The sequence below is a fragment of the Dendrobates tinctorius genome, unplaced genomic scaffold (genome assembly GCF_039654945.1).
Source record: "Dendrobates tinctorius isolate UK_male_01 unplaced genomic scaffold, ASM3965494v1 ptg000158l, whole genome shotgun sequence".
Lineage (NCBI taxonomy): Eukaryota > Metazoa > Chordata > Amphibia > Anura > Dendrobatidae > Dendrobates > Dendrobates tinctorius.
The window spans coordinates 8,686,738-8,698,886 of NW_027361825.1; the positions used below are offsets into that span (position 1 = coordinate 8,686,738).

The window sequence follows — 12,149 nt, forward strand, 5'->3', positions numbered from 1 at the left end:
TTGTTGATTATGGGTACCTTCTGCTACTGATCCAGTTTCCAGCACCGTCAGCTGGTTCTCGGCAGAGCCTTGGCCCTAGGTGCGTCCTTCTCGGTATCCAAGTTCTAGCAACATCGGCTGGTCCTTGGTAGTGCTTTGTAGCACTGGTACCTCCTGCTTAGTAATCATGTTCCAGCACCGTCAGCTGGTCCATGGTTGTCCCATTAGCTCTTCTTCCTTCTGCTGCCTATCCGCGTACCAGCACCGTCAGCTGGTTCCAGGCAGAGCCTTGGGCCTAGGTGCCTCCTTCTCGGTATCCAAGTTCTAGCAACGTCTGCTGGTCCTTGGTAGTGCTTTGTAGCACCGGTACCTCCTGCTTAGTACCGTGTTCCAGCACCGTCAGCTGGTCCACGGTTGTCCCATTGGCTCTTCTTCCTTCTGCTGCCCCTCTGCGTTCCAGCACCGTCAGCTGGTTCCAGGCAGAGCCTTTGGCCTAGGTGCCTCCTTCTCGGTATCCAAGTTCCAGCAACATCTGCTGGTCCTTGGTAGTGCTTTCTAGCACAGGTACATCCGGCTTAGTAACCGGGTTCCAGCACCATCAGCTGGTTCTCGGCTGTGTCTTTGGCACGGGTACTACCTCCTGCCCATCCTGGTTCCAGCACGCCTGTTGTTTCCGGGTAGTGTCAAGGTCACTTTGCCAACAAAACGTTGTCCTGTCGATTTGCGGCCGGGTTAGCCGAGTCTATGGTGCCTGCAGTTTAGGTGCTTCCTATGTGGGCTGCGGGTTCTGGTAATAATGGCAGGTTCCGTAGTGCCAATAGGACAAGCCCCTCCTGTAAGGACTGTGGGTTTTGGTAACTGCGGCCGGCTCGCGGCCTTGCAACTTTGTTTTTCATGGGTATCTTCTGCTACCCATCCGGGTTCCAGCACCATCAGCTGGTTCCAGGCAGAACCTTTGGCCTAGGTGCCTCCTTCTCGGTATCCGAGTTCCAGCAACGTCTGCTGGTCCTTGGTAGTGCTTTCTAGCACAGGTACCTCCTGCTTAGTAACCGTGATCCAGCACCGTCAGCTGGTCCTCGGTAGTGCCATTGGCTCTTGTTCCTTCTGCTGCCCCTCTGGGTTCCAGCACCGTCAGCTGGTTCTCGGCTGTGTCTTTGGCACGGGTACTCCCTCCGGCCCAGCCTGGTTCCAGCACACCAGCTGTTTCCGGGAAGTGTCAACGTCACTTTGTCAACAATACGTTGTCCTGTCGTGTTGCGGTCGGGTTAGCTGAGTCTATGGTGCCTGCAGTTTAGGTGCTTCCTATGTGGGCTGCGAGCTCTGGTAATAAAGGCTGGTTCTGTAGTGCCAATAGGACAAGCACCCCCTGTTGGACTGTGGGATTCGGTAACTGCGTCCTGCTCGCGGCTTTGCAACTTTGTTGATTATGGGTACCTTCTGCTACCCATCCAGGTTCCAGCACCATCAGCTGGTTCTCAGCAGTGTCTTTGGCAAGGGTACTCCCTCCTGCCCAGCCCGGTTCCAGCACCGTCAGCTGTTTCTCAGCAGAGCCTTTGGCCGAGGTGCCTCATTCTCGGTGTCCGAGTTCCAGCAACGTCTGCTGGTTCTTGGTAGTGCTTTTTAGCACAGGTACCTCCTGCTTAGAAACTGTGTTCCAGCACCGTCAGCTGGTCCACAGTTGTGTCATTGGCTCTTGTTTCTTCTGCTACCCATCCGGGTTCCAGCACCGTCAGCTGGTTCTCGGCAGTGTCTTTGGCATGGGTACTCCCTCCTGCCCAGACAGGTTCCAGCACTGTCAGCTGTTTCTCGGCAGAGCCTTTGGCCGAGGTGCCTCCTTCTCGGTGTCCGAGTTCCAGCAACGCCTGCTGGTTCTTGGTAGTGCTTTTCAGCACAGGTACCTCCTGCTTAGAAACCATGTTCCAGCACCGTCAGCTGGTCCACAGTTGTGCCATTGGCTCTTGTTTCTTCTGCTTCCCATCCGGGTTCCAGCACCGTCAGCTGGTTCTCGGCAGTGTCTTTGGCATGGGTACTACCTCCTGCCCAGCCTGGTTCCAGCACGCCTGCTGTTTCTGGGTAGTGTCAACATCACTTTGCCACCAATACGTTGTCCTGTCGTGTTGCGGTCGGGTTAGCCGAGTCTATGGTGCCTGCAGTTTCGGTGATTCCTATGTGGGCTGCGGGTTCTGGTACTAAAGGCTGGTTCCGTAGTGCCTATAGGACAAGCACCCCCTGTTGGACTGTGGGATTCGGTAACTGCGTCCTGCTCGCGGCCTTGCAACTTTGTTGATTATGGGTACCTTCTGCTACCGATCCGGTTTCCAGCACCGTCAGCTGGTTCTCGGCAGAGCCTTGGCCCTAGGTGCCTCCTTCTCGGTATCCAAGTTCTAGCAACATCTGCTGGTCCTTGGTAGTGCTTTGCAGCACTGGTACCTCCTGCTTAGTAACCATGTTCCAGCACCGTCAGCTGGTCCACGGTTGTCCCATTGGCTCTTCTTCCTTCTGCTGCCTTTCCGCGTTCCAGCACCGTCAGCTGGTTCCAGGCAGAGCCTTGGGCCTAGGTGCCTCCTTCTCGGTATCCAAGTTCTAGCAACGTCTGCTGGTCCTTGGTAGTGCTTTGTAGCACCAGTACCTCCTGCTTAGTACCGTGTTCCAGCACCGTCAGCTGGTCCACGGTTGTCCCATTGGCTCTTCTTCCTTCTGCTGCCCCTCTGCGTTCCAGCACCGTCAGCTGGTTCCAGGCAGAGCCTTTGGCCTAGGTGCCTCCTCGGTATCCAAGTTCCAGCAACATCTGCTGGTCCTTGGTAGTGCTTTCTAGCACAGGTACATCCGGCTTAGTAACCGGGTTCCAGCACCATCAGTTGGTTCTCGGCTGTGTCTTTGGCACGGGTACTACCTCCTGCCCATCCTGGTTCCAGCACGCCTGTTGTTTCCGGGTAGTGTCAAGGTCACTTTGCCAACAAAACGTTGTCCTGTCGATTTGCGGCCGGGTTAGCCGAGTCTATGGTGCCTGCAGTTTAGGTGCTTCCTATGTGGGCTGCGGGTTCTGGTAATAAAGGCAGGTTCCATAGTGCCAATAGGACAAGCCCCTCCTGTAAGGATTGTGGGTTTCGGTAACTGCGGCCGGCTCGCGGCCTTGCAACTTTGTTTTTCATGGGTATCTTCTGCTACCCATCCGGGTTCCAGCACCATCAGCTGGTTCCAGGCAGAACCTTTGGCCTAGGTGCCTCCTTCTCGGTATCCGAGTTCCAGCAACGCCTGCTGGTTCTTGGTAGTGCTTTTCAGCACAGGTAACTCCTGCTTAGAAACCATGTTCCAGCACCGTCAGCTGGTCCACAGTTGTGCCATTGGCTCTTGTTTCTTCTGCTACCCATCCGGGTTCCAGCACCGTCAGCTGGTTCTCGGCAGTGTCTTTGGCATGGGTACTACGTCCTGCCCAGCCTGGTTCCAGCACGCCTGCTGTTTCTGGGTAGTGTCAACATCACTTTGCCACCAATACGTTGTCCTGTCGTGTTGCGGTCGGGTTAGCCGAGTCTATGGTGCCTGCAGTTTCGGTGATTCCTATGTGGGCTGCGGGTTCTGGTACTAAAGGCTGGTTCTGTAGTGCCTATAGGACAAGCACCCCCTGTTGGACTGTGGGATTCGGTAACTGCGTCCTGCTCGCGGCCTTGCAACTTTGTTGATTATGGGTACCTTCTGCTACCCATCCGGTTTCCAGCACCGTCAGCTGGTTCTCGGCAGAGCCTTGGGCCTAGGTGCCTCCTTCTCGGTATCCAAGTTCTAGCAACGTCTGCTGGTCCTTGGTAGTGCTTTGTAGCACCGGTACCTCCTGCTTAGTAACCATGTTCCAGCTCCGTCAACTGGTCCACGGTTGTCCCATTGGCTCATCTTCCTTCTGCTGCCCCTCCGCGTTCCAGCACCATCAGCTGGTTCCAGGCAGAGCCTTGGGCCTAGGTGCCTCCTTCTCGGTATCCAAGTTCTAGCAACGTCTGCTGGTCCTTGGTAGTGCTTTGTAGCACCAGTACCTCCTGCTTAGTAACTGTGTTCCAGCACCGTCAGCTGGTCCACGGTTGTCCCATTGGCTCTTCTTCCTTCTGCTGCCCCTCTGCGCTCCCGCACCGTCAGCTGGTTCGAGGCAGAGCCTTTGGCCTAGGTGCCTCCTTCTCGGTATCCAAGTTCCAGCAACATATGCTGGTCCTTGGTAGTGCTTTCTAGCACAGGTACCTCCGGCTTAGTAACCGGGTTCCAGCACCATCAGCTGGTTCTCGGCTGTGTCTCTGGCATGGGTACTACCTCCTGCCCATCCTGGTTCCAGCACGTCTGTTGTTTCCGGCTAGTGTCAACATCACTTTGCCAACAAAACGTTGTCCTGTCGATTTGCGGCCGGGTTAGCCGAGTCTATGGTGCCTGCAGTTTAGGTGCTTCCTATGTGGGCTGCGGGTTCTGGTAATAAAGGCAGGTTCCGTAGTGCCAATAGGACAAGCCCCTCCTGTAAGGACTGTGGGTTTCGGTAACTGCGGCCGGCTCGCGGCCTTGCAACTTTGTTTTTCATGGGTATCTTCTGCTACCCATCCGGGTTCCAGCACCATCAGCTGGTTCCAGGCAGAGCCTTTGGCCTAGGTGCCGGTATCCGGTGTCGGTATCCGAGTTCCAGCAATGTCTGCTGTTACTTGTAGTGCTTTCTAGCACAGGTACCTCCTGCTTAGTAACCGTGTTCCAGCACCGTCAGCTGGTCCACAGTTGTGCCATTGGCTCTTGTTCCTTCTGCTGCCCCTCCTGGTTCCAGCACCGTCAGCTGGTCCTCGCTAGTTCCATTTGCTATTGTTCCTTCTGCTACCCATCCAGGTTCCAGTACTGTCAGCTGGTTCTCGGCAGTTCCTCAGCTTTCTTGTACCTTCTGCTACTTTTCCAAGTTCAAGCTTGTGGAAATGGTTTTTGATTCTCACTCTGGATCTCCCTGACAATGACCCTGAAGACGACGACCCTGAAGACCACACAGAAGAATACCTAAAAGATGACCCTGAAGAAGATGACCAAGAGGACAAAGAACATGAAGACAACCACCAAGATGCAGAACAACAAGAGACAGAAGAACAAGAAGCATAAAAACCAAAAGCAGAAGAACATTAAGCATAAGACTAAAAATCTGAGCAAATGATATTATCTAATTTATAAGCAGAAGACTAAGCAGTGTATGGGGGTGAGTCCGTTCCTCCTCGTGGTGCCCCTGGAAAAGGCCTGCTGCTGCAGGCCAAACTGAACGCGGACAAATCCTGTTGTAAATCTTTTGTGACAGGCTGAACGGAAGGTGTAATCTTCAAACTTTTATAGATTACAACTACAGGAATGCCTGACACAAATAAGAATATGATGAAGGAGAAGAATAGGAAGATGGAGAAGTAGAATATGAAGAAGAATAATAGTTGAATAAGAAGAATATGAAGAATGCAAAAAAAAAACATAGGAAGAAGGTGAAGAAGAAGAAGAAGAAGATGAATAAGGTGAAGAAGAAGTTGATGAAAAAGATGCTGCTCAGGATGATGAAGGAGAAAGTGTGGGAGAAGTAAAAAAGAAGGTGAAGAGCATGGAAGTAGTGAAACATACATATCTGACAAAATATTAAAGACTTTAACATAGTCAATATCTTTGTAACTACGAACGTCTCTATGGCTTTAATGTCTCCTACACCTCCCACAATACATTCTACATTATTATTAGTTGTTTTTCTTCATGTAGAATTAACCTACAGGGAAAAAAAGGTTTTTTTTTTAATTCCGATATTTCTGTTCCATTGACTTGAATGGGACTTCTGGGATCGGAATCGGCGATACCCGATACTTTTTTTAGATCGGCCGATCCATTCCGATCCGATATTTTTCAGTATCGGGTTGTATCGCTCGCCTTGTTGTTGTTTCAACAAGGAGAATAAGTGCTAGTCAGAGAAAATATGGTATTGCAGAAAATTAAACAAAATCTATGGAGTTGTTTTTGGCACAATTGATGATCATGAGCCATTTTTGTATAGAAAAGACTGCTACTGCTAGAAATATACTAGAAACTTGCATGGTGGCTATACCAACCCCCTTATAACTGTGGACAAAACTGATAGGGGGTATGGCCAAGATGAGGACATTGAAGAAGACGATGTGATCCAGAATTATGCATACAACCCATATTACGCTGGAATAAACTGTACTGGAGAGGATTAACTTAATGAAGAAATAACTATAAAGACTCAAAGCATTAGTATGGTACATCCTGAGAAAGAAAGCACTGGTGAACTCATCAATGCAAAAAGACCTGGGCGCCCACGGAAAACAACAATAATCTCCATGGTGAAGAGAAACCCCTTCACAACAGCCAATTAAGTGAACAACACTCTCCAGGAGGTAGGCATAATATCCAAATCTACCATAAAGAGAAGACTGCATGAAAGTAAATACAGAGGGTTCTGTTATGAATGGGTCACCGAGGAGGAGAGCAGGCTCAGGCTAAGCCACAGAAAACCAGAGAGGTTGGCAACTTAGCGGATTTCAGACCCCTGATTCTATCCACACAACTAGCAGTAGCTGTAGAGCGTACCTACGATGATCCTAGACGCCTCGGCACAGCCGGAGAGCTAACTAAGCCTAAAGCAAGGAAGGGGAAATCTAAACTGCCCCAGAGCAGACCCCAAAGGAATAGATAGCCCCCAAACATATATTGTCAGTGAGACAAGATGAAAACACAAACACAGGCAGGAAAATAGACTGAGCAAATGATGGGGCCCACACTGACTAGACAGGACAGGAAAGGAAAGACACTGTCTGTAATCATGCCAAAACCCTGCAAAAAGTCCAACACGTCTGATGCACAAAAAACACTGAAGTCGCACGACTTCGTCCCCACTATATCAGCACTCTGATATATTCTAAAAACAGAAAAAAGAGACCAATCTAACAGGGGACAAAACAAACTGGCACAAGCAGTAACATATGGGCGGTGATTCAGCACAGCCCCAGCTGGATCTGGCTGACCCGCACAAAACTCCTGCACGAGGTGGTGACAGAAATAAGCTATTAAATATACGCGAAGCCTTTTGGATATTAAAACTAGACACTAAATCTCCAAACAGTATGAATTTTAGGAACGATTTTTTCTATATTTATTAATGAAACTCATGTACCTATTAGTTCTATCTAGCAAAAATAAGTTTATAGTGATCGTCATTAAGCCTTTGTGTATTTAATTTGTTATAGTAGGAAAGCATAGGATTTATCTTATGCTTCCTAATGTCATTCATATGTTTATCAAGCATTCTTTAGTAGTAATAATTTTAGTATGATTTTCATGTTTGTTTGTTTTTTTTGAGTACCGCCGCACAGAATGATGTCTTTATATGATTATCATTCGGAATGTTTTTTATAGTATTTAATTATGGTTACATTTATATTATCTTTATTGGTTATTTTTATATTATTACTAGGGATTATGTATTTATTATATTCATTTATTGATTTTGAAGGGAATTATGCATTGTTTTTTCATATGCTGCTTAATTTCCAACGGCATGAATTCCATGAAAAGTTCCACCATTGCTTGCTATGTGTCTATAACTTACTTTTTATGTTCTAAAAACTCCATCTGATTGTCACTAATTGTATATATTGTTTGTAGGCACTCATTCACACCTCTGGCATAGAACCATTTATTCCTGCGTATTTATAAGGTGTTTTTTTTTTCATGTGCCAAAAATTCCTTTTGATTGTGACTAATTCTATATATTGTTCGTAGGCACTCATTCACACTCTTCATATGGAATCATTTGTATCTGCGCTTGAAAGCCATTTTATGTGCAAAAAACTCCATTTGATTGTCACTCCATTTATTCCTGCTTATTTATAAATTATTTTTGATGTGTAAAAAATTCCTTTTGATTGTGACTAATTCTATATATTGTTCGTAGGCACTCATTCACACCCTTGGCATGGAACCATTTATTTCTGTGCTGAAAAGCCATTTTCCATTGGAGATCATTTTGGAGTAATCTAATTAGTTTTAGATATATCCATTTATATTATTGCAGAAAAGAAAATTTTTTTTCTATGTTTAATTAAATTCTCCAGTTGTATAAAATTCAAGTACGATCTGTCTAATATCGACTAATTATATATTTGACTGTATGATTTATTTATTAATTTTTTTTTTTTTCTTTTCTTAGGAACTTCAATCCTGGAGTGATCTGTATCGTTGCAAGGAACCACTCACTCTTCCTTTCATGTGTTGCCACTTTTTGTAATTAATTGCAAGCTTTGTGATTGGTTTGTAACCTGTATATATTTTTCTATGCATCTTGCTTTTATTTACCTATGACTAACGGTGCCTTCGTGCACCAGAAATGTGTCAGGTGTTTTTCTGCATTTTAAATATGGCATATTAGCCTAATAAAGTTTTTTCATTTATGACGGTGTGCCGAACGAACTTTCTTCTCTTTTTTGATATCTGCTGTGCTCACCAGCGAATTCGTGCACCCATCTGTGAATTAATGAACTCAGCCCACGGTGGTTTTCCATTTGGATGCGATGCAAGCTCCCAGTCCTCCCTCTCCTGCACTCCTGTGAAGCGGTGAGCTCCGTATCAAGTTTGATCTATTAATGTCTATATTTTTACATTGAGTTACATTATTTTGTGGCATCACATATTTTGCAACAATATGACCTCCTCCATTGATTTAAGAATGGCTAAATTAGCCCAGGTCTTTAATGAAACGGAATCAGTCGACGAAAGTTTGACTGAAAAGAAAGATCTTTTCAAACAGCTTGATAAACTTTTATCTCAAGAACTACAGACATGGTGGGATCATAATTCCCTTAGGAAATATTTAGAAAGGCAATTAATCCCACGTGTACTGCGCATTAAAAAGATCCCGACTTTTATTTTTTCAGATGAATTTCTTCAAAAATGGAACAGTATTTTGTCCCAATGTTCTTTCAAGCTGATGGAATTGATAATTTCTTATGAGGAAACCCGAGAGTACCCGGTTTGGACCTTTTTCAGTCCTTGGTGAAGAGAGATTTACGGGACTTAGATAAGAATACCAAATCTACTGATTTTTTTTCATAATTTGACTATCACCCAATCTCAAGCCATCAAGGATCTGCAAAATAATCCAAATTTGTTAATTAAACAATCTGATAAAGGCGGTTGTACAGTAATTCTAGACACCGACTTATACATCAGTTCTGTGTTCAGTATTTTGAATGACACCTGCACATATTCCACATTGAATCGTGATTAGTGTTGAGTAGTGTTGAGCATTCCGATACCGCAAGTATCGGGTATCGGCCGATACTTGCTGTATCGGAATTCCGATACCGACTTCCGATATTTTTTCAATATCGGAATTCGGCATCGGAATCGGAAGTTCAGTTGATTGACGGCCTGACGTCATCATGATGCGCGGTGTGTGCGCATCATGATGCGCCGTCATTTCGGGCCTTCCGGGGGTCTCTGCCGGCCTGCCGGGGGGCTGTGCCGACCTGCCGGGGGGCTGTGTGGACTGCCCGGGGTCTGTACCGGCCTGCCGGGGGGCTGTGCCGGCCTGCCGGTGGTCTGTGCACCCTGTGGGGGTCTGTACCGGCCTGCCGGGGGGCTGTGCCGGCCTGCCGGGGGGCTGTGCTGATGTCCGGGGGTCTGTGCAATCATCGTCCGATGGGACTACAAGTCCCATCGGGCGATGCCTGCTACCATGACAGTGATTGACACATTAGCCAATGATGGGACAGTAGTAGTCCCATCATCCGGCTAATGTGTTAAATGTTAAAAAAAAAAAAAAAAAAATACTACATGCATGCTACATACATACTACATGCTACATACATACTACATATATACTACATACATACTACATACATGCTACATACATACTACATGCATGCTACATACATACTACATGCTACATACATACTACATGCATGCTACATACATACTACATGCTACATACATACTACATGCATGCTACATACATACTACATATATACTACATACATGCTACATACATACTACATACATACTACATACATACTACATGCATGCTACATACATACTACATGCATGCTACATACATACTACATGCATGCTACATACATACTACATATATACTACATACATGCTACATACATACTACATACATACTACATACATACTACATACATACTACATGCATGCTACATACATACTACATGCATGCTACATACATACTACATATATACTACATGCATGTTACATACATACTACATGCTACATACATACTACATATATACTACATACATACTACATACATGCTACATACATACTGCATGCTACATACATACTACATACATACTACATACATACTACATGCTACATATATACTACATGCATGCTACACACATACTACATGCTACATACATACCACATACATACTACATACATACTACATGCTACATATATACTACATGCATGCTACATACATACTACATGCTACATACATACTACATACATACTACATACATACTACATGCTACATACATACTACATGCATGCTACATGCATACTACATGCTACATACATACCACATACATACTACATACATACTACATACATACTACATGCTACATACATACTACATATATACTACATACATGCTACATACATACTACATGCTACATACATACCACATACATACTACATACATGCTACATATATACTACATGCATGCTACATACATACTACATATATACTACATGCATGCTACATACATACTACATGCTACATGCATGCTACATACATACTACATACATACTACATGCTACATACATACCACATATATGCTACATACATACAATACATTCATACAATACATACATAGACATACAGTACATATAACATAGAGTAACATACTTACCAATACTTGTCACATTGTTCCCCGAAGCCATTGTCTTTTCCGGAATAAATATTAACATAACAAACCACAAAAATACTCACCCACGATCCGAAGCAGTCCACGAGTGTGTCCCACGACGATCTTGGGTAGAGAACGGCAGCATCAGATGATGCTGCCGTTCTCTACGGGCTGCAGGAATCCAATGACGGAAGGTAGGTATCCTTCCGCACTGTATTCCTCCGCCACTTAAAAAAAAAAAAGTCCCTAGTCTCACTTTATGCCATTGCTGCGTGGGAATTTCCCACACAGCAATGGCATAAAGTGAGACTAGGGACTTTTTTTTTTTTTAAGTGGCGGAGGAATACAGTGCGGAAGGATACCTACCTTCCGTCATTGGATTCCTGCAGCCCGTAGAGAACGGCAGCAACAGCTGATGCTGCAGTTCTCTACCCAAGATCGTCGTGGGACACACTCGTGGACTGCTTCGGATCGTGGGTGAGTATTTTTGTGGTTTGTTATGTTAATATTTATTCCGGAAAAGACAATGGCTTCGGGGAACAATGTGACAAGTATTGGTAAGTATGTTACTCTATGTTATATGTACTGTATGTCTATGTATGTATTGTATGAATGTATTGTATGTATGTAGTATATATGTGGTATGTATGTAGCATGTAGTATGTATGTAGTATGTATGTAGCATGCATGTAGCATGTAGTATGTATGTAGCATGCATGTAGTATATATGTAGTATGTATGTAGCATGCATGTAGTATATATGTAGCATGTATGTAGTATGTATGTGGTATGTATGTAGCATGTAGTATGTATGTAGCATGTATGTAGTATATATGTAGTATGTATGTAGCATGTAGTATGTATGTAGTATGTATGTAGTATGTATGTGGTATGTATGTAGCATGTAGTATGTATGTAGCATGCATGTAGTATATATGTAGTATGTATGTAGCATGTAGTATGTATGTAGTATGTATGTAGTATGTATGTGGTATGTATGTAGCATGTAGTATGTATGTAGCATGCATGTAGTATATATGTAGCATGTAGTATGTATGTAGTATGTATGTGGTATGTATGTAGCATGTAGTATGTATGTAGCATGCATGTAGCATGCATGTAGTATGTATGTAGCATGCATGTAGTATGTATGTAGCATGCATGTAGTATGTATGTAGCATGCAGTATGTATGTAGCATGTATGTAGTATGTATGTAGTATATATGTAGTATGTATGTAGCATGTAGTATGT

At 44.9% G+C, this 12,149-nt stretch overlaps 1 long non-coding RNA gene across 1 annotated transcript in view; it reads left to right on the plus strand.

Moving 5' to 3' along the window:
• Positions 1-12,149, plus strand: part of LOC141051821 (uncharacterized) — a 33,960-nt gene that overhangs the window by 12,580 nt on the left and 9,231 nt on the right. The window contains exon 2 of the long non-coding RNA XR_012220702.1: positions 8,177-8,580. This is a non-coding gene — a long non-coding RNA (uncharacterized lncRNA). The remainder of the gene's footprint in view (positions 1-8,176; positions 8,581-12,149) is intronic.